Source organism: Silene latifolia, chromosome 1 (genome assembly GCF_048544455.1).
Source record: "Silene latifolia isolate original U9 population chromosome 1, ASM4854445v1, whole genome shotgun sequence".
NCBI classification, from domain to species: domain Eukaryota; kingdom Viridiplantae; phylum Streptophyta; class Magnoliopsida; order Caryophyllales; family Caryophyllaceae; genus Silene; species Silene latifolia.
In genome coordinates this window covers 88343582-88362975 of record NC_133526.1, presented here as the reverse complement: position 1 = coordinate 88362975, position 19394 = coordinate 88343582, and the positions used below count along the sequence as shown (strand labels likewise).

At 39.9% G+C, this 19394-nt stretch overlaps 1 long non-coding RNA gene across 2 annotated transcripts; it reads left to right on the top strand.

The window, feature by feature from the left end:
* The first annotated feature begins 15903 nt into the window (after positions 1 to 15903).
* LOC141607608 (uncharacterized) lies at positions 15904 to 18565 on the top strand. Of its 2 annotated transcripts, XR_012526933.1 has the most exons (4): positions 15904 to 15950; positions 17120 to 17223; positions 18002 to 18101; positions 18321 to 18565. It is a non-coding gene; the product is annotated as an uncharacterized LOC141607608 (long non-coding RNA). The 2 variants fall into 2 exon arrangements; XR_012526932.1 differs by having other exon boundaries at positions 17120 to 18101.
* The last annotated feature ends 829 nt before the right edge of the window (positions 18566 to 19394 follow it).

Genomic DNA, 19394 nt, shown 5'->3' with positions numbered 1-19394 from the left:
AGCCTCAATGGAAAGCTACAAGCTCACAGAGGAAGAAGATGAGATGCTCTTGAGCCTGGCTAACGAGAATTTGGTAAACACTTGTTATACCATTGAAGCTGATTCTGTCTGCGCTGTAGAGGTAAAGGTGCCTGAGCGTAAGCCACTTCCTCCTAATCTTAAGTATGTTTTTCTAGATGATACAGAGCAGTACCCAGCTATTGTTAGTGCTAAGCTTAATGATGACCAGCTATCTGCTTTGATGTGTGTGCTTAAGAAAAACAGGAAGGCTTTAGGTTACTCTTTGGATGATATTAAGGGCATCAGCCCTGATATTTGCGTGCACAGAATAGAGCTGGAGGAAGGCCACAAGCCTTACAGACAGGGTCAACGCAAGTTGATCCCGAAGATGCAGGAAGTTGTTATGGCTGAGGTGATGAAACTACTCGATGCAGGTATTATTTATACAGTTGGCAACTCCAAGTGGGTTAGCCCAGTTCAGGTAGTTCCAAAGAAAGGAGGGACTACCGTGGTTAAAAATGAGAAAAATCAATTAATACCAACACGAGTAGTGATAGGGTGGCGGATGTGCATTGATTATAGATAGTTGAATGCCGCCACCAAGAAAGACCACTTCCCCCTCCCTTTTGTTGACCAAATGACTGAAAGACTTGCTTCTAACAAATTTTTCTATTTTCTAGACGGATATTCAGGGTTCTTTCAGATCCCTATTCATCCGGATGATCAGAGTAAGACCACTTTTACCTGTCCACGGGGGGTTTTTGCGTGCTGCAGGATGCCCTTCGGATTGTGTAACGCCCCAGCTACCTTTCAGAGGTGCATGATGGGGATTTTTTCTGATTATATAGAGAACATTATGGAGGTATTTATGGATGATTTCTCAGTTTATGGTAATGACTTTGATCGTTGTTTAGCTAACCTTGATAAAGTCATGCAGCGTTGTATTGATTTTAATCTTGTTTTAAACTGGGAAAAGTGTCAGTTTATGGTCAATGAGGGAGTTGTGTTAGGGCATCTGATTTCTGATAAAGGTATACATGTTGATAAAGCAAAAGTGCAGGTGATTGAGCAATTGCCTCCTCCCGTGAATGTTAAAGGAGTGAGGAGTTTCCTTGGTCATATTTGGTTTATATCGGCGTTTCATTAAGGATTTTTCAAAAATTGCTAAACCACTTACACAATTGCTCCTTAAGGATCTTTGTCTTTGAGTTTCTCGATGAGTGCCTTTTAGCTTTTAACAGGTTGAAGGAGGCTCTAGTTTCTGCACCAATCATTCAGCCGCCTGATTGGGATCTCCCATTTGAGATTATGTGTGATGCCAGCGATTATGCGATCGGTGCGGTTTTGGGACAGTGGAAGAACAAAGTTTTGAATGCCATATACTATGCGAGCTGAACTCTGGATGAGGCTCAAGTCAATTATTATACCACTGAGAAGGAGTTTTTAGCTGTAGTTTTTGCCTTAGATAAATTTTGATCTTATTTGTTAGGTTCTAAGGTTGTTGTTTATACTGATCATGCAGCGCTGAAGACTCTCTTTCTTAAGAAGGATGCGAAGCCGAGGCTTTTGAGGTGGATATTCCTTTTGCAGGAGTTTGATTTGGAGATCAGAGATAAGAAAGGAGAAGAGAATGTGGTGGCTGGCCATTTATCTCGTCTGCAGCTGATAGAAAGGGAGGATTCGTTACCTATTAATGATTCTTTTCCTGATGAGAGTCTGTTAGCTATTACTACTTCAGGGTCTTATCCACCTCCGTGGTTTGCTGATTTTGCTAACTTTCTTTGTGACGGGTAGGATACCACCCGAGCTTTCATGGCAGCAGAAGAAGCGGTTCGCTTATGATGCTAGACAATACTTTTGGGATGATCCTTATGTTTTCAAGGAATGCGCAGACGGTCTTATCCGGAGATGCGTGCCTCAATGGGAGGTGAAGGATATCCTAGAAGCTTGCCACTCTTCTGCCTATGGTGGTCATCATGGTCCGTCCCGGACTGTGGCAAAGGTACTCCAATCTGGTTTCTATTGGCCAACTTTGCATGCAAATAGTCGCAATTTTGTTGCTGAGTGCGATGCTTGTCAAAAATCGGGGAATATTTCCAAGAGACATGAGCTGCCACAGGTAGGCATTCTTGAGGTTGAGATTTTCTATATCCTCGTAGCTGTAGATTATGTGTCCAAATGGGTAGAAGCTATCGCTACTCCCCATTGCGACGCAAGGGCCGTGATTAAACTGTTTAAAAAGATTATTTTCCCTCGTTTTGGTGTCCCTAGGGTTGTCATTAGCGATGGGGGAATGCATTTTAAAGAAAAACAACTTAGTGCTTTATTGACTAAATTCGGTGTCCAACATCGTAGAGGTTTGGGGTATCATCCCCAAACTAGTGGTCAAGTTGAGATTTCTAACAGAGAATTGAAAGAAGTCTTAGCTAAAGTTGTTTCTAAATCACGGAAAGATTGGAGTCTTAAGTTAGATGATGTCTTATGGGCTTATAGAACCGCGTTTAAGACGCCAATCGGGATGTCACCATACCGATTGATTTATGGTAAGACATGTCATTTACCTGTTGAGTTGGAGCGTAAGTCTTGGTGGGCTATTTGTGATTTGAATTTGGATCCTAACCTCTCTCGTGAGAAACGCATGACACAAATTGAATGAGTGGAGGAATTTAGGTCTTTGGCCTATGATAATGCTAGGATCTACAAAGAGAAAACAAAGCGCTGGCACGACAAGAGAATCATCAAGCGCGAGTTCCATATTGGCGATAAGGTACTTCTTTTTAACGCACGTATCCATTTATTTCCTGGTAAGCTGGAGTCCAGGTGGACTGGCCCTTATACGGTCACAGCAGTTACAAAATTCGGATCAGTTAAATTGGAGACCTCTGCTGGAGAAAGGTTCAAAGTTAATGGCCAATATGTGAAACATTATCACGGTGCAGACGATTTCGTTGGGCAGGTCGAAGTACTGTACTTTGACCCAATTTTAGAAGCTGCAAACTGAGGTAAAAAAGGTCGTGCGGGACCTCTTAAACCAGCGCTAACCGGGAGGCAACCCGGCTTGTAAACCTTTGTAATTAGGAACTTTACAGTTTTATTTCAATTAATTTGCATTAGGACCTTTAGCTTATTTCTTTTTAATCAACAATTTCTTGGTTTGCAAAATGTGCGCCTTTGAGAATTTTTGCAGGAATTTATTTTATGCAAAGTGCGTAGGGTGGTTTACTGAATATTCATGAGAGAAGAACGGGAAATTGCAGTGGCAAAATGAATTTTTGACGATTTTGAGTTTAATTGCCAGCTTTTGCAGTCGATCGACTAAGTTACTCAGTCGATCAACTGAGGAGGAAAAGGCAGAAGCTACTGTATAAGAGAGATTGGTCGATCGACTGGGTCATGTAGTCGATCGACCATCACGCGACAACCCGAGAGCTGCACAAGTGAAGACTGGTCGATCGACCAGGTCAGGTGGTCGATCGACCCCTGCGCGAGATCAGAATGCAAACTCATAAGGGAAGTTTTACTACTTTATTCATTCATTCATTCACTTTCATAAAATCAAAAATCAGAGAAAAAACCCTAGTTTCTTCCCCTTTTTCGCGATTTCCCTGCAAATCCCCCTTAATCTCGATTTTTCTTGCTCAAATTCACGAGTTCTCATCAAAGGTATGTTTCTAATCCTATTTTCATCCTTTATATTCGATTTTCACTGAACTTTCATGCCCAAATTTCGAGTTGTTACATTAAAACGGAAAAATCGAATTGGGGAAAATCGATTTAGGGATAGTTTCTTGCCAATTTTTATGCTTTAATTGCTTTTTCAACCCTTTTCCCTTGATTTTCAAGCCATGTTAGCAATTGTAAGATGCTTAAATCAGTTTCCCCCAAATTGTCGAAACCCTAAATCCGTTTTCAATTTCTGATTTTTGTTTCGGGTTTTTATAAATTGTCATTTTTATGGGAAGCTTGTTGCTAATGTGTTGTTTGTAGGAAGCAAAGATGACAAAAGGAAAGCAGGCGATGTACGAAGGGCAGTCCAGCCAGGGAGCTGCCAAACGGCCGCGGGGTCCGCCGCTAATGATTGAGGACACCACGGATAGTCTACCTGACTATCCGCAGGTTACTTTTTCTTCTTCAACTCAGCGTGCCAAGTTCGCCCTTTTTGTCGCAAAATTGAAAGTAACAGCCACCCGATTTCTTCACAAACCTATTTTAGAGAAATTAGGTTGTTTTGAGTCTGTTGTGTCCCTGCTAAATGGGACAGTAATGACGGGTCTTGTGGACATGGCTGAGTTCACTTATTACATTTTGACCCTTGAGTTTTTCTCGTCCTATGCTTTTGACCAGGCTTCTTTTGAAGCCAACAGGAGTAGCCCTTGCATTTCTTTTCGGCTATTCAATGTCACATACTCCTTGACATTAGCCGACTTTGCTGGATTTTTGGGTCTTTATTTCGAGGGTAACACCTCGGAAACTTCTGATGTTCACCGAGTCATGTGGTCATGTATTAGTGAGTGGAACGGGCCTAGGAGGACGGGCACTTCCCTCCACTTGCCCCCTTTTCGTTATTTTCTATGGCTAATGGGTAATACCATTTTCGGCCGTAAGGAGTCAAATAATGTGAATAACATTGAATTGTCTATCTTGGCGGGCTATCCGAACGTTGAAAGTCGGGTAGCCCGTATCTATAACATCGCTTATTTGACTGCCGCTCACTTTCAGACTATAAGTGAGGGCACTTTGGCCACTATTGCTTGTGGTGGGTTGGTGACACGTATCGCCAACCGCCTAGTTCATCTTTTCCCTCGAGAGGAGGCCCCTATTGACCCTGACCTACGCTTTATGGATCTTGCCTACGCGAGGTCTATGAAGTGGTTCGATAGTCGGAGTCGATGGAAGATTGACTCTTTCATCTGCGGCCCCATCCCTGTCCTTGGCCTCCCTCCTATCCTGCCCCTTACCACTGTCCAGGGGGCAGCTCGCCCACCCTTGCCTAGCTACAGGCTCCCTATTGGGGCGGGCACCGCTACTGCTAGCACCTCGAGGCGGGCTCATGCCTCATTTTCACGAGCCTCCTCCTCTTCTACTTTTGCTCCCACGGGTTACCCGGACACTTTCCGCCCCCCTACACCTTTGGTTATCCCTCCGGTCATGGACCAAAGGGGGATGTCATGTGTGTTGAGTGACTTATGCAGGAGCTTTGATCAGCACCGACTAGACACAGCCCTGGCCCTGTACCTAGTTTACGAGGAGTACGCCCGGGGAGGGATGCTCCCACAGGGTGCCTGGACTCACCCGTCCTTCTTTGTCCCTCCGGTGGGCGGTTACCCTCAGCCTGCCAGGAGACCTCCTCCCACGACTACTACTGCCGCTGCTGCTGAGGCGGAGGAGGAGGAGAGCGACTCGGGGTCCGGAGAGGATAGTGGTTCTGAGTGCGACGGTGGGGATTAGATGCTTGTGACCTCCCCTGTTTTTGGCTGGTTTGGGGAGGTCGTCTTTTGTGAGTTTCCTATCCTTCTTTGTTAGTTTCCCTTTTTTCTTTTTTTTGCTTTCATTCCTCCCTATATTGTTGTGACTGCTGGTGATTTGCTGCTGAGCACAATGGGGGCATTGTGCGTTTTGGTTTGGGGAGGGTATTTGCATATGTCTTTTTCATCTGCATTTGTTTTTTATTGCATTTCAGTCACACGTTTACTGCATTTTAGCTTGCATTTGTGTTATTTAAAAAAACAAAGAAAAAACCGAAAAATTTCAAAAAAAATCAAAAATATCACGTTTACTTTTGCATATAGTCGAGTCGGATTGGAGTTTATTAATGATGACAATGCACTATTAGTCAAATATATGCCATTCCTTGCCTTTTCACAACTGCTTAGCGAGAGTTAAAAGTGATTTCTCAAATTTTGTTATGGAATTTACTTCGGGTTATTAGACTTGACTCATTACTTTTGGCAAACTACTTATACTTTCTGAGATATAGAGCCTATAACTGGTGACATTCATGACCGGTTAATTTAGGATTGAGAGTAGTACTCCCGTCATTTTATGTTTTGCACGTGTATGAGTTTTGATTGCTTATTGCCTATACGCATCGGTTTGTGGTCGGTATTACATGTTTTGAGAACTATTGCATCTCCCCCTTTCTCATTTTGCCCCGTTAACTCCACTATAAGCCATATCTGCCAGTTGCCCTTAACTACATCCCATACTTAGCCTACCATTGTGCCGAGCTAGGAAGTAGTAGAGGATTTTGTCGAATTATAGCAGTTTTGGTTCGTCCTTGTAATGTTGGAGTGAGTATTTATGAGAAGTGCAGGAGTTGCTATTTTGTCAGCCTGAAACAAAGAAACTCAGAAAAATGAAAAAAAAAAAATAAAGCTGATCTGGGCAGTGAGTTTAGTCCAGCAGAGGTGGTCGATCGACTGCTGTTTCTGGTCGATCGACTGCCCATTCCAGAAAAAGAAAATTAAAAAAAAGAGAAGAAAAAAAAAACAGAAAGAAAAGAAAGAAAAAGGGAATTTGAAAAAAAAAATAAGAAAAATTTCGGCTGAGTTAAGAACAAACCTCATGTGCTTATTTTATGATTTGGAGGTGTCGGTTTTGGGATAGTTGTTGCCTAGACATTTGGAGGCAATGGTTACATTTCGAGTTGGAGGATTGGGATGCGGTTTCTGATGGTTTGTTAGGTACTAGCTTGGCTCTTACCTTCACATTTCCATACTTGTTTTGCCCTTTCTTTCCACTTAGCCTCACATATCCAAATCTTGCAATAGTTCGGCATGTAATGGTCCTTGACGGTGGTTATGCGTGTGTACGGTAGCTAGAATCATTATTCATGCTAGTCAAGCATACATGTTTTGTCGGTCGCAGTCTAGGTGAGAGTCTATATTTTCTTCCCTCTCTTTTACATATATTCTTACCATTTGCTTTGCTAAGAGAAGAGTGACCCGGGAGAGTCCAAATTTATGAGTCTTGCAAGGTCGAACGCCCGATTTAATTCCATAATATGCATAAATTTGTTCACTTGCTTTGAGCTTTGCAGTAGTTGATTATGTGCATTAAACGGTTTAGCATTGACTTGTAGCTAGCTCTGAGATATACTCCTTTCCATTAGGTCCTTTTAGTTGCATTTAGTGCTTGCTTGGGGACAAGCAAGGTTTGGTTTGGGGAGATTTGATACGTTCATATTCTATACACTTTATTTGCAGTTTTGGCACGTATTTCCATGCATATTCGTTAGCTTAAAGCTACTATTTCTCCCGAAACGGTGTACTTTGCATTTTCTATGATTTATTGTAGGAATGAGTGGAAGTGAGCTAAATCAAGCCTAAATCGTCCTCCGGAGGCAACTTCAGGGAAGCTTGGAAGAACGGAGTTCGGACTCACTCACCTCGGGATGCGTACATTGGAGTGAAGTGTTTGATTTGAAGAAAGAAGGAGTTGTTGCACAGCTAAGTTGGTCGATCGACCAACCTGCTCAGTCGATCGACTGTGGGATTTCAGCAGAGGCTACTGCACTGCATTGACCAGTCGATCGACCATGCCCCTTATTCGATCGACCAGGCCGCGCAGCTGAGATTGATTTTTCGTGTTAGACTTTTTAAAGGCCCAATTGTAATTAACTTTTGGCATCGTTTATCAGTAGAACGCAGAATAATTTAGGTTATGCTTTTTCATTATTGAAGAACTCAGTTTTAGATCTAGTTTGGAGACAAGAAAGAGGGACGACGAATCCCGAATTCAATTGCTTTATTCATCATTTAATTAGTAAGCTTTTATGAAAATTCCTTCTTCTTTAATTTCTTGTTAATTCAATTCTTGTTGTTACCAATTTAATTTCAGCAATTCAGTTCTTGTCTTTTGTCTTTAATTCAATTCAATCATGTCAAACTTATTATTTGTTGTCAATTTTGCAATTGTTATAGTTTTAATTATGCATAACTAATTTTATTGATTGGGAACGAAGTGAGCCATGGCATAAATTAGGGTTGTTTTGTTAGTATGAATTCTTTCGTATCGATCTTATTATCTTTTGATAAACCCGTCTTGCTAGATTGAAAGATTAGTAGGTTAGGTTTTCATTGGGTTTGGAATTTCCTTTGAGCGAAGGCTTTGAGAAATTCTTGGGAATTAGAAGACCGTAAGGTTATTGAGCATTGATCGAAGGACTTGCTCATGTTCCCCGAGACCGTTTTACAAGACCTCTATTACCTTTTTGACCCGACCTTAGCCATGGTGAACCGAAGTTCCTAATCTCTCTTTTATCTTATTTGTGAATTCTCTTATTTTGTCAATTAGTTTTTAGAATCAAACAATTTCAAACACCCCACTTTATTGTTACTTTTTATAGACTGGAAATAGCAAATAGAATTGACCTTGTCTCTCTGTGGTTCGACCCTTACTATCACTAGCTATAGTTTTAGTTTGTAATTATAAATTAAATTTTGATACAAAACGACGGTATCACATTGTCTATGCTTTGGACAAATTCCGTTCCTACTTACTTGGATCCAAGGTGATTGTCTTTTCGGATCACCGTGCTCTTCGACATCTCTTAATAAAAAAAGAGGCAAAACCAAGGTTGTTGAGATGGATTTTGCTTCTTCAAGAATTCCACTTGGAAATAAGAGACAAGAAAGGAGCCGAAAATGTAGTGGCGGATCACTTGTCAAGGATCCGGTTTCACGATGAACAAGGAGAAACGCCTTTCACTGACTCATTTCCCGACGATATCTTGATGGCCATTCAAACACAACTTGAAGGCACATCACCCCATGGTTCGCCGATTATGCCAACTACATTGTTGGAAGAGTACTCCCTCCAAATTTGAACTAGAACCAAAGGAAGAGGTTCTTATTCGAAATAAAAAGGTACTTTTGGGATGACCCAAATCTTTACAAGGAGTGTAGCGATAGGCTCTACTGGAGGTGCATCCCTCAATGGGAAGTTCAAGGAATCTTGGAAGGATGCCACTCATTTCCCTACGGTGGACACCATGGAGCAAGGAGAACCATTGCAAAAATTCTTCAATCGGGCTTCTATTGGCCTACGATGTTCCAAGATACAAGGGAGTTCATCATTCATTGTGATGCTCGTCAAAGGACGGGGAATATCTCTTGAAGGAATGAAATGCCACAAAGGGGCATACTAGAGGTAGAGATCTTCGACGTTTGGGGGATCGACTACCAAGGGCCGTTTGTGACATCCAATGGGAACAAATATATCCTTGTGGTCATAGACTACATCTCAAAGTGGGTGGAGGAAATTTCCACCCCAAACGATGATGCAAATACGGTCACCAAGCTCTTCAATAAAATAATCTTCCCAAGGTTCGGAGTCCCTAGAGCGATCATAAATGATGGAGGAACGCATTTTCACGAGAAGAAGCTCGCATCCCTTTTGACCAAATATGGTGTTCAACATAGAACCAGCTTAGGATACCACCCTCAAACAAGCGGTCAAGTTGAAGTTTCGAATAGAGAGATCAAGCAAATTCTTGAGAAGGTTGTCTACAAGACCCGAAAGTATTGGAGTATAAAGCTTGATGACGCCCTTTGGGCTTATAGGACGGCTTATAAGACTCCCATAGGAGCCTCTCCTTACAAACTTGTTTATGGAAAAGCATGCCACTTTCCAATCGAATTAGAGTACAAAGCTTTTTGGGCAATCAGAGCTCTTAACCTTGATCTCAAATTAAGTGGTCATAGGAAGATGATACAAATTCAAGAGTTGGAGGAATTCCGACTACAATCTTATGAGAATGCCAAGATCTACAAGGAAAGGACTAAATTGCTTCATGACAAGAGGATCAAGTAAAATGCCTTGCACAAAGGAGATAGAGTCCTTCTATTCAATTCCCGATATCGACTCTTTCCCGGGAAGTTGAACTCTAGATGGATGGGTCCTATATGATCACCGAGGTTGGAAAGTATGGTGACTTTGAAATCAAAGCGGAAGATGGAAGCAAATTCAAGGTCAATGGCCAAATATTGAAGCCATATTATGAGGGAGCATTTATTGGAGAGGTCGGGGTCACCTACCTCGGGCCTCCTCATCCTTGACGAAACCGTCAAAGGGAGAGTTTGGTGGAGTCCTCCCTAAACCACCACTTGTAAATATACTAACCCTTTTAACTTGTATTTTTAACTTTATTGCATTCCTTTTATCATAAACATAATTCTTTTCATGAGAGTAAGTGAGGGAGGGTCACTAATAATTTTTGATGAAGGAAGGAACTAGTTTTCAAGTGTAGGGAAGCTTTTCGTTAGAGTAAAGGAAAAACGAGAGGAATCCGCTCGTCCAGAGAGGCAAACACTCGTCCAAAGAGGAATCTGAGCGGCCGTCAAAGAATCCGCTCGTCCAAGTAGCTGACATGCAAATACTTTATCCTGTTCCAGAATCCGAGCGTCTCGGAAGGCAATCCACTTGTCTTCTTTCAGACACCCGTCTATCCGAGATTCCGCTCGTCTTTTTATTGCATGATTTTGGGATACTGTCCTGTAAGGAAATCCGAGCGTCCCTCAGACAAGACGCTCGTCCAACTTCAGCAAAGACGCTCGTCTTCTCAGGAATTCGCTCGTCCTAAGCCGAGGGAATCCGAGCGTCCCAAGCCCGAATCCGCTCGTCTCCCTGCGGCCTTTACTCCCGGTTTTTGCGATTTTATTTCTCCCCACCACACAATTTGTGACACATCATCCTTCCTTCCACTTGTATTATAAAAACCCACTCTCTTATGACTCCAAAACATATCCCAAACACTCTTTCACTCCACAAAAACAAAAACCCCAATTTCAAGGGTTTTAAAAGGTTCAAAAGCAAGATTCAATCCACAAAGAGCATCTCCATACTTCAACAAATCAACAATTCCAACTCTACAATCAAAGAATGGGACCAAGAGGATCTTTATTTAGGGATAGAAGAAGACCAAGAGTGAGAGGAAGTTCTTCTACTTCTCACATCAACACTCTAAGGAGGGAACATGAAGAAATTGTGGATCTTACCAAGCTTGATGACTTCTCTAATGTTGAATTCGTAAATAATGTATAAAGGCTCATTTTTCACCGACTTCTTGGTAAGAACATTCTCCCTACAAAGTTTTTATGCCATAGAACTTTAAGGAAGCTTGGGATTTACCATCAAATGGAAGCCCTTTTTGAATTATTTGGTCTCTCTACCCTATTCCACATGCACGAGCAAACCTACCGATCCCTTGTTCTTGAATTTTTAAGCTTCTTGAAAATCACAACCTTGAACAAAACAATTTGTATAGAATTTAGGTTGGAAAGTGTTTCGAGAATAATAACTCTAGTGGAATTTGCTAATGTGCTTGGCCTTGATGTCTCGCCTACCCGGACATCAAAACCGAAGAAATATAGTGTTGCACCCCTATGGAGGGCCATGACCGGCCGAGATTTCATGTACATTAAGGAGTGTCTAGCTTTCCACATTCAAAACCCTATCTTGAGAGTCACCTACCGGTTCCTCTCCGGCACCATCCTTGCATGCCGGGACCCGGCAATTGTGAACGAACTCGATCTTGTGTTCATGAAGTCGTATCTCAATATCCAAGGAAGGGGTGGATACCATTTTAATGTGCCTCTCGTACTACTTGAGAAGTGGGCTATGTTTAGAAACGAAGATGACGATGGGATGAAACATATCGTCAATGGAGGGCTCATTACAAGAATTGCAAAGCATTTCAATCCGAAATTCAATGAGAACAAGGAGTACACTCCTCTTTCCGGGAATACAAGGATAAATGAAGAACTCCTTCTTGTGAAACATCATTGGATAACCCTCGAGGGGGTTGATAAGAGAATCAAGTGGATAACAAAGAGGAGTGACCCAATCTACTTGCCAATGACCGGTCTACCAAGAATTTCACCAAGGAGGGGTCCTCTATCACCGATCCCGTCCTACCTCATCCCCGCAAAACCAACCCAAGCAAGTCAAGCACCACCACCATCAAATCCCCAACAACAACAAGAGCCACAATAACAAAATGAGAAAATCAAGATACCTCCCTACCCTATTGAATACCAACCTTACAACCACCCTAACCCCTTTATTCTCCCCCGAGATGACTTTGTGACGGGGATTCTCCAAGCCATGCATTTGCATCAATATGAAGCCACCGTGGATAGCTAGTATGCTCTTTACCCTCAATTCCACGACTTGGTTCAACAAGGGAAGGTGAGTGAGGAGGGAATGTTCCCCTCTTGGGCCCAAATAGACATTCTATTCCCAAACTCGGAAAAAGCAAATGAAGGGGCAAATGGGAAAGAAGGAGAAGGGAGAGATAGATCTTGGGGTGGGGATACGGTGGAGCTCAATAGCGAGGAAGATGAATTCATGGACCTTAATGCAAGTGATGCATCCAAGGATGTTTGGGATAGTGACCTAGAGGGGGAAGATGGCGATCTCTAGAAGATCTCTTCATAGCTAGATGGAGCGGGCATGAGGCACCCATCAAAAGCTTAAGTGAAGTTTCCTTATCCTCTCTCTTTATTTTCAATTTTCATGAAAAGAATTGATGTTTTGATAACTTGTACCATATTTGTTTTCATTTTAAGGAGTCCTAGCAACATAGAGGACTAACACCTTGGCTTCATTAGGGTGTTCTTTTTATTGCTCCCACTTGTAAAATCAAAAATGACAATTTGTAGTTTCATACATTGCATTCCGTGTGCATGAACTACTCCGAAATTCAAGACATTAGAAATAATGTCTATTTTGGTTTGGGGAAGTCCATGCATATGCATCGGGAGGTAATCTAAATTACGCTCTCCGCCATAACAAAAACCCATGCATCATGTAGTGTAGCTTAGTATAGCTTGCATTTAGTTTAGAAATCATGCATCATGCTTGTATAATTTCCTATCGTATTGGCCATTGAGGACAATGCCCATACTAGTGTGGGGATGGGGAATTCTAACTTGACTTTTATTCAAAAATCCAAAAAAATCGAAAATTTCGAAAAACCATAAAAATTGAAAATTGAAAAAACCAAAAACATGTTCATTTCTTTTGTAGTGTTGTCTTGTATATATTGTTTGTATATATCATGTTTGTTCATCCTTGTTCATATTGATCGACTACGGCACATCCGAGACATGAGGATATTGAAGACCGCATGGTATGATCTTTCCAATCTCCTTTTTCCTCTTTATGTTAATGACTATGTGGCTTTATTTTGATTGATGCGGTAAAAACAATGTAAATTTAGGATTGCATTTAGATTATTTGGCATACTTAGTTGCTAGAATCATATGCATTAGGATGTATAAATGTTAGTTGCATCATGGAATATAGTTGCATGTTATAAAAATTTTGAGAAACCGTCTACTTGAGAAGCTTGACAAGTGTATATAGGCCTTAGTAGATGCTTTTTCTTCTTAAGACTTTGCTTGTTAGAATGCTTGTAAAACACCCTAGGATGTGTCATGCTAGTATCCTTTGACCCATGGATTAAGGCCTAGTCAAGAGTACCTTGTGTTGTGATAACTCCTTGGCTACCGTTTATTCCAAAGTGACCCTTGAAACCATGCATCTACCATCCATGTTCTACCATATATTTTGTCATCAAAGGGAATGGGCAGAAAAAGAAATTGTTCAAAAATTTGAGTTCAAGGAAAGAAAAGAAAAGAAAAAGTTTGCAAATTGCATCAAAAGAAAAGAGGAGTAACAAAAATGAAAACTCCTATGCTTCAAATATAAGGTACCCTCACTACATATGGGGTGACTTTGAAAATGTTCAAAAGAAAAATACAAAAGTTGAAAAGTTATCAAGTATTGAAATGCCAAAAATCAAAAGGAATGGCAAAAAGAAAGTGTTCTCAAATGTTATATGCCACAAGAAATTGGGGGGAAAAACAACAACAAAGCAAACTCCCAAGTGAAACTCAAATACTATCGATCCCTTTATCCATCGTATCCATTTTTGTGCATGGTAGAGAGGGGACGACCCTTCTTCTTGTCTAGGCAAGGAGGGGAATTCTGTGATCCTCCAGTGTTTCTAACACCATAGGGAGTCTACTCTTGACAAAAGCATTTAACGATTGAGGACAGAGGTACCCTTGCTTGACATAACTTGGAGGTGATTTATTGGTATCCTTCTAGGCTTAGTAGTTTGAAGAAATTGTATCTATGAAGGAGTGTGTACCCTTGAATTGCTTCCCTTGTAGATAATTTCCGCCACTTAGATGAGGAAAGTGGCTATTCTTTTGTAGATACATCCATTACTTGATTTTGTGTGCTTTAATGATTGGATGTGTTGTCATTTTGGCAAGACCCACCTTGCCTTGCAAGAAGGCATCCTACCTCATGGTTGTCTTGTTGTGCGTTGAAGGGGCGGAGTGAGACCCGCTAATTGTCTCATATCGGCTATGCTATTAGGTTAGTTTAAATAACGGTCCTAGTTTTTGTCACCTCTTTACTCGGGACGAGCAAAAATTCGGTTTGGGATATTTGATGTGACCATTATTTGAGCATATTTAGTCCCCGAATTAGCCTCGTTCTTATGCGTTTTAGTGCATATTTGGGTCATTTACTATATTTAGTCCTTTGTTTTGCATATTGTTTGAGGTTTTGTTCCCTTGGTAGGAGAGGAGTGCAAACCTTGCATTTTCTTGGCAAAATGGAGCTAAATTGATCGCATCTAATGACCAAGCATCAAAGCATCATTGCCCATCTACATATTATAGTAGACGGGCAATGATGAAGAAACACTACAACAAATCCCTTGTATTTATGACGCTTCACTATTGACGCTTTAGTAGAGCGTCGACCTCATAATGTACTTTCCGTCCTGTTATGACGCCTTATAATGTCATTGCCACTTACGCTTAATTTTGATTTGAGCGCAATTAGTAAAAATTGAAAATTCACCTAAAAGTCCAACGCGCCTAGGATATTCCGCCTCAACTATGCGTTTCTTCATCTTCGTCTCCCATTTTCTATTTTCCATGACAAAACCCTAAATAATACGATTAACTGCAAAAATCTCTCAACAATAATCGATTACTGCTACAATAATCAAAAATCTCTCAAAAATAATCGATGACTAGCAATAATCGATTAAAACAAAACCCTAAATTAATACCGGTTGCGCTAGTTGTTCAATTACTATTAACAATTGATTCAATTTGGATTCATGCAATCACCCAGTTACAAATTAAGACAAAGGTTTGTTTCGAATAATATTTGCTGCGTTTATTTTTTAATTGATTTATTGCTGCTCTAGATTCCTTTGTTTTCTATTTATAAAGCTGGATCTAGTGTTTTTGTTCATTATTGAACTCCGTATCTAATATCTTGACTATAGGTGCATCGTCAATTAGTCAATATGGGAGAATTCTGGCGCCCAATTTGAGTTTTTGAGTTTGTATTGATTCGGTTACGCCTCTTATACTAGTACGTTGTCGGTCATTCTCGATTTCTCGCCCCCATGTTTCATTTTTTTTCCCTTTCAATTAATCTTTGAAACTGCGAGTTAACTTTGTCATTTACGGATAGAAATCTGGATTAGTAACTGAACTATAATTATTGGTTGCAATGAAGTTCTCCACTTGAACTCATTAATTTACTGAACATTTTTTAGTTGATCGAACTATAAATTCAAAGGAGAATTCATGTCAGATTTTAGTTACATAACTGTGGTTCATCTTTGTTGTGCAAACTTTGATTTTGGTTTTTTCTACTGACTGTAACTGAGGCATAGAGTACAACTTATGTGCTGCCAGCTCGTTTTGGATGTTATTGATTGTTTTTGGGTTCATGTTTGGTTGGTTTATTATAGGGCTCGTCTTGAAGTGAAAGAACGCAAAAAGAAATGGGTTTGAAAGGCTAACTCGAGACCTAAGCCATAACCTTAAGCATCGAAGGCGATGATGAAATGGTGAGTATGAACTGAAACTAATACCACTAAGTTGTTGTCTTTCATGCGCCTACTAAAGGTTATATTGCCTTCTAGATCATTTGTTTGTTTTCTTTCTTTGCAATTTTTCAAATTTCATTGACTTTGAGTTGTTAAACACATATATAATAACTAGAGTGCAATGTGCAAAATGCTTTGACGGTTTAATTTGGGCATGGAATAATTCTTGATCAGTTGTGATGTATTCTATTTTTGTATGGAACATATATGGTATAATATAGGGAGTGGTTGTGGCTCCCTTATTGCCCAGTAAATGAAAATACTACCAACTTTCATGTCTAGTGTTTAAGGGCTAAATTTTAGAAGGTAGATATTTTGCAGGTGATTATTGTTAACTAGTACAAAGAAATCTCTTAGTTAGATAACTTTTAAATTAGTTGCAGTTATTCTGCTAACCTTAAATTTGATCTTCAATAATGGAATTTATCATCTTATCTGGATCCAGAGTCCCTCACACTGGTATTAATGAATGTTTTTTTCATATTACGTTCTCTAATATGGCTCTATATTTAAAACCTCTAGTTTTTGCTGATATACATGTTTCTTATTGGACTGTCATTTTTTCTTGTGGGTATAAGAAGTTTCTAATTCACACCCTATGTTGTGCTACACTTGATTTAAAGTTGGTGGTTTCTATTGGAATACGAATTTTTATTTGAGACCGTTGAATAAAGCTAGTTGGGTAGCTGCTCTCATTTGAATGCGTTTACAAACTAACTCCATGTAACGATCTCATGGGGGACCTCCTATTAAAAAAGTGTTTCTGATTATTCTAGGATATTTTGTAGTTACAATAAAGGGCATGACAGCCCTGTGCACAATGGCGTCACCGCCAAGGCTAATCATAAGGGTGTAATAGCGGCAGACCTTTCCTGTCATTGTGACGAGAGGCCGCTACAAGGATTTAAACGCGTGACCTTTCGGTCGTACGACAACCCCTTAACCGATGCGCTAAGGCTCCCCTTCATATATTTTAGTTACGATAATCGAAATAATTGATTGCGTCTTTTTGTTAAACTTTCAGTATTAATCACTTAATGACTGATAAGAGTATACCTGAATAAGATTTAGATTATGTTTTGAAGAAATGTAGAGATGTTTTTGGTGTATGACAAGAATTTCTTTATACAATCGACATAAAAAAGATTCCTCTCTATAACTTAGCTTCAATATTTTCGTCTTTTGCAGATTCTAGTACGAGATATTGCTACCAAACTTCGATGTCGGCAGAATATGTTCGGCAAAATATGTAGGCGAGTGACACAAAAGTGTTAATTTTTGTCTAACTACAGGTTTTCGGCTTTTCGCCCTTTCTTATATCTTTGTTTATTTATTTTTATTTTTTGTTATCTTGAATTGATGCTAAACCATTGATATACTTATAATGGCAAGTCTTATTTTTAGATGATATTGTGAATGTCTAAGACTCCGCAACTTATGCTAGTTAGTCTTATTTTCGTTTAGTTTGTCTTGGTTAGCAACTTAGCATGTTACCTCCTCTTTGTGCAAGGAAACCATAAATAATTCAGCATACCTTATGAAGTATAGGCAATTTAGAATTCAATGTATGATTGAAAACATTCAAACAAGTATCACCGTCTTAGCTTTGCCCGATGCTTGATGTTGAAGAATGCTCTAATCGTGGCAATGGACATAGTATATCAATAATGTGTAATGATTTGTTTTCTCAAAATCTCGAATGAGTGAATTCAGTGTATATTAATCCATGATTTGTTTATTCTCACGCTCAAATGGTTCACGAAGATCCTCTAACCCTGGTGGCGGAGTTGGTAGTACTGAAACTCATGTATTTGTTTGTTACGTTGTGACGACTAAGTAATGCTCTGCTTTCTAAGTAAATTATTAACATGCAACTGACATCATATTTTATTTGGAGAGACCAAGTTATTTGAGGTGAATTTTGGTGAAGACATGCCTTACATACTCTTGATGTGAATTAGATGTCCATACTGCTTTTATTAGCGATTCTTTGAATAAATCCCATACTGCTTTGTCTGAGCTTATTCATTAACGTTTTTCTGACCCCGCTTCTATTTGATGTCCATAAAGAGGATTAATTGGACAACTAAGGTTGCGATGACGATCTCCTTCAAAGAACATGGATATCAAGCACGAATAATATTGTGATGATCTACATCTCTCGATTGAGGTATTGAGTTGTTTTTTAATATAGTTTTAGAACTTTCTGCCATAAATATTCAGGTCAAATATTTTTTACAAGGCATTTGACTCTTTCGTATTTCAATGCTTCACTATTAAACTCTCTTCATTTATTTGCCTTTTGTGGAACTCTGTAGTTAAAACCATATTTTCTTTCTCAAACTGAATTACCTGATACTAAATCGCCGCGCTCATTTGAAATTTGTAGGTTTCAAATTCTTTGGATGGTCAAGTCGCACCGGAATAATGAGACGGAATGTTATCTGCTACAACTATCGCGTCAAATTATTTTATCAAGAGATTTTTTGTTCTAGTACCATTTGATAACTTGAGTTTTAATATGTATTTTGGATTAAGTTCAGTCAACACTCTTTCTATTTTGGCATGGTTGAATAATGTAATACTTGAATTGTAGTAGTAACTACTAATTTAATTATATTATGAGTATTTTAATTTCTAGTTTTCTTGGTTATTAATTATGAGGTTTTGTTACAATTTAACGACGACCCCGGTCGACAATAATGTAAGAAATTTGATTAAATATATGTCGTCGTGATGTATGTGAAACAAAATTGATGCATACAGTAATTCGTTATAGAGAAATCAATAGATGAAGCTTAAAAGCGTCATGAATATATAATTTTAGTGTCATGATTATGCCATAGAGTGACACTTAAAAGCGTAGTTTTTTTTATTATTGACGCATAAAGGCGTCAAAATTAGTGACGCTAAAAAGCGTCAAAAAATACTGACGGCAAAAATTTTGACGCTTTTAAGAAGCGTCGAGAATATAATTATCGACGCTTTTTTGCGTCAAAAGTTGGTTTCATAAGCGTCAAAAATGCAAGGGATTTTTTGTAGTGAAATCCTTGCATCCCCGACTAAATCCCGGAGGATTATTGGAAGAAGAAAAGAAGAAAAGGAAGCTGTGACACAATCCGCCCGTCCAACAAAGAAGATGCCCGTCCAAGACATGAGGAATCCGAGCGTCTTTGCAGAAGAGACGCCCGTCCAGCCACCCACAATCCGCTCGTCCATGCCATCAAGACGCCCGTCCATCCACTAGGAAATCTGCCCGTCCCGACACCTTGGACGCTCGGATTCCCTTACAGTCCCATACGTCCTTGTCTTCCCTCCATGAAAGATGCGCATATTTATGAAAGACCGGCAAAAAAGAGACTCGCATCTTTTCTGAGAGGAGCGATTCCTCAAGAACTTAATCATCATTTAAGCCCATAGTAAACCCTAATTTGTGTACCTAATCCCCACTATAAATACCCCA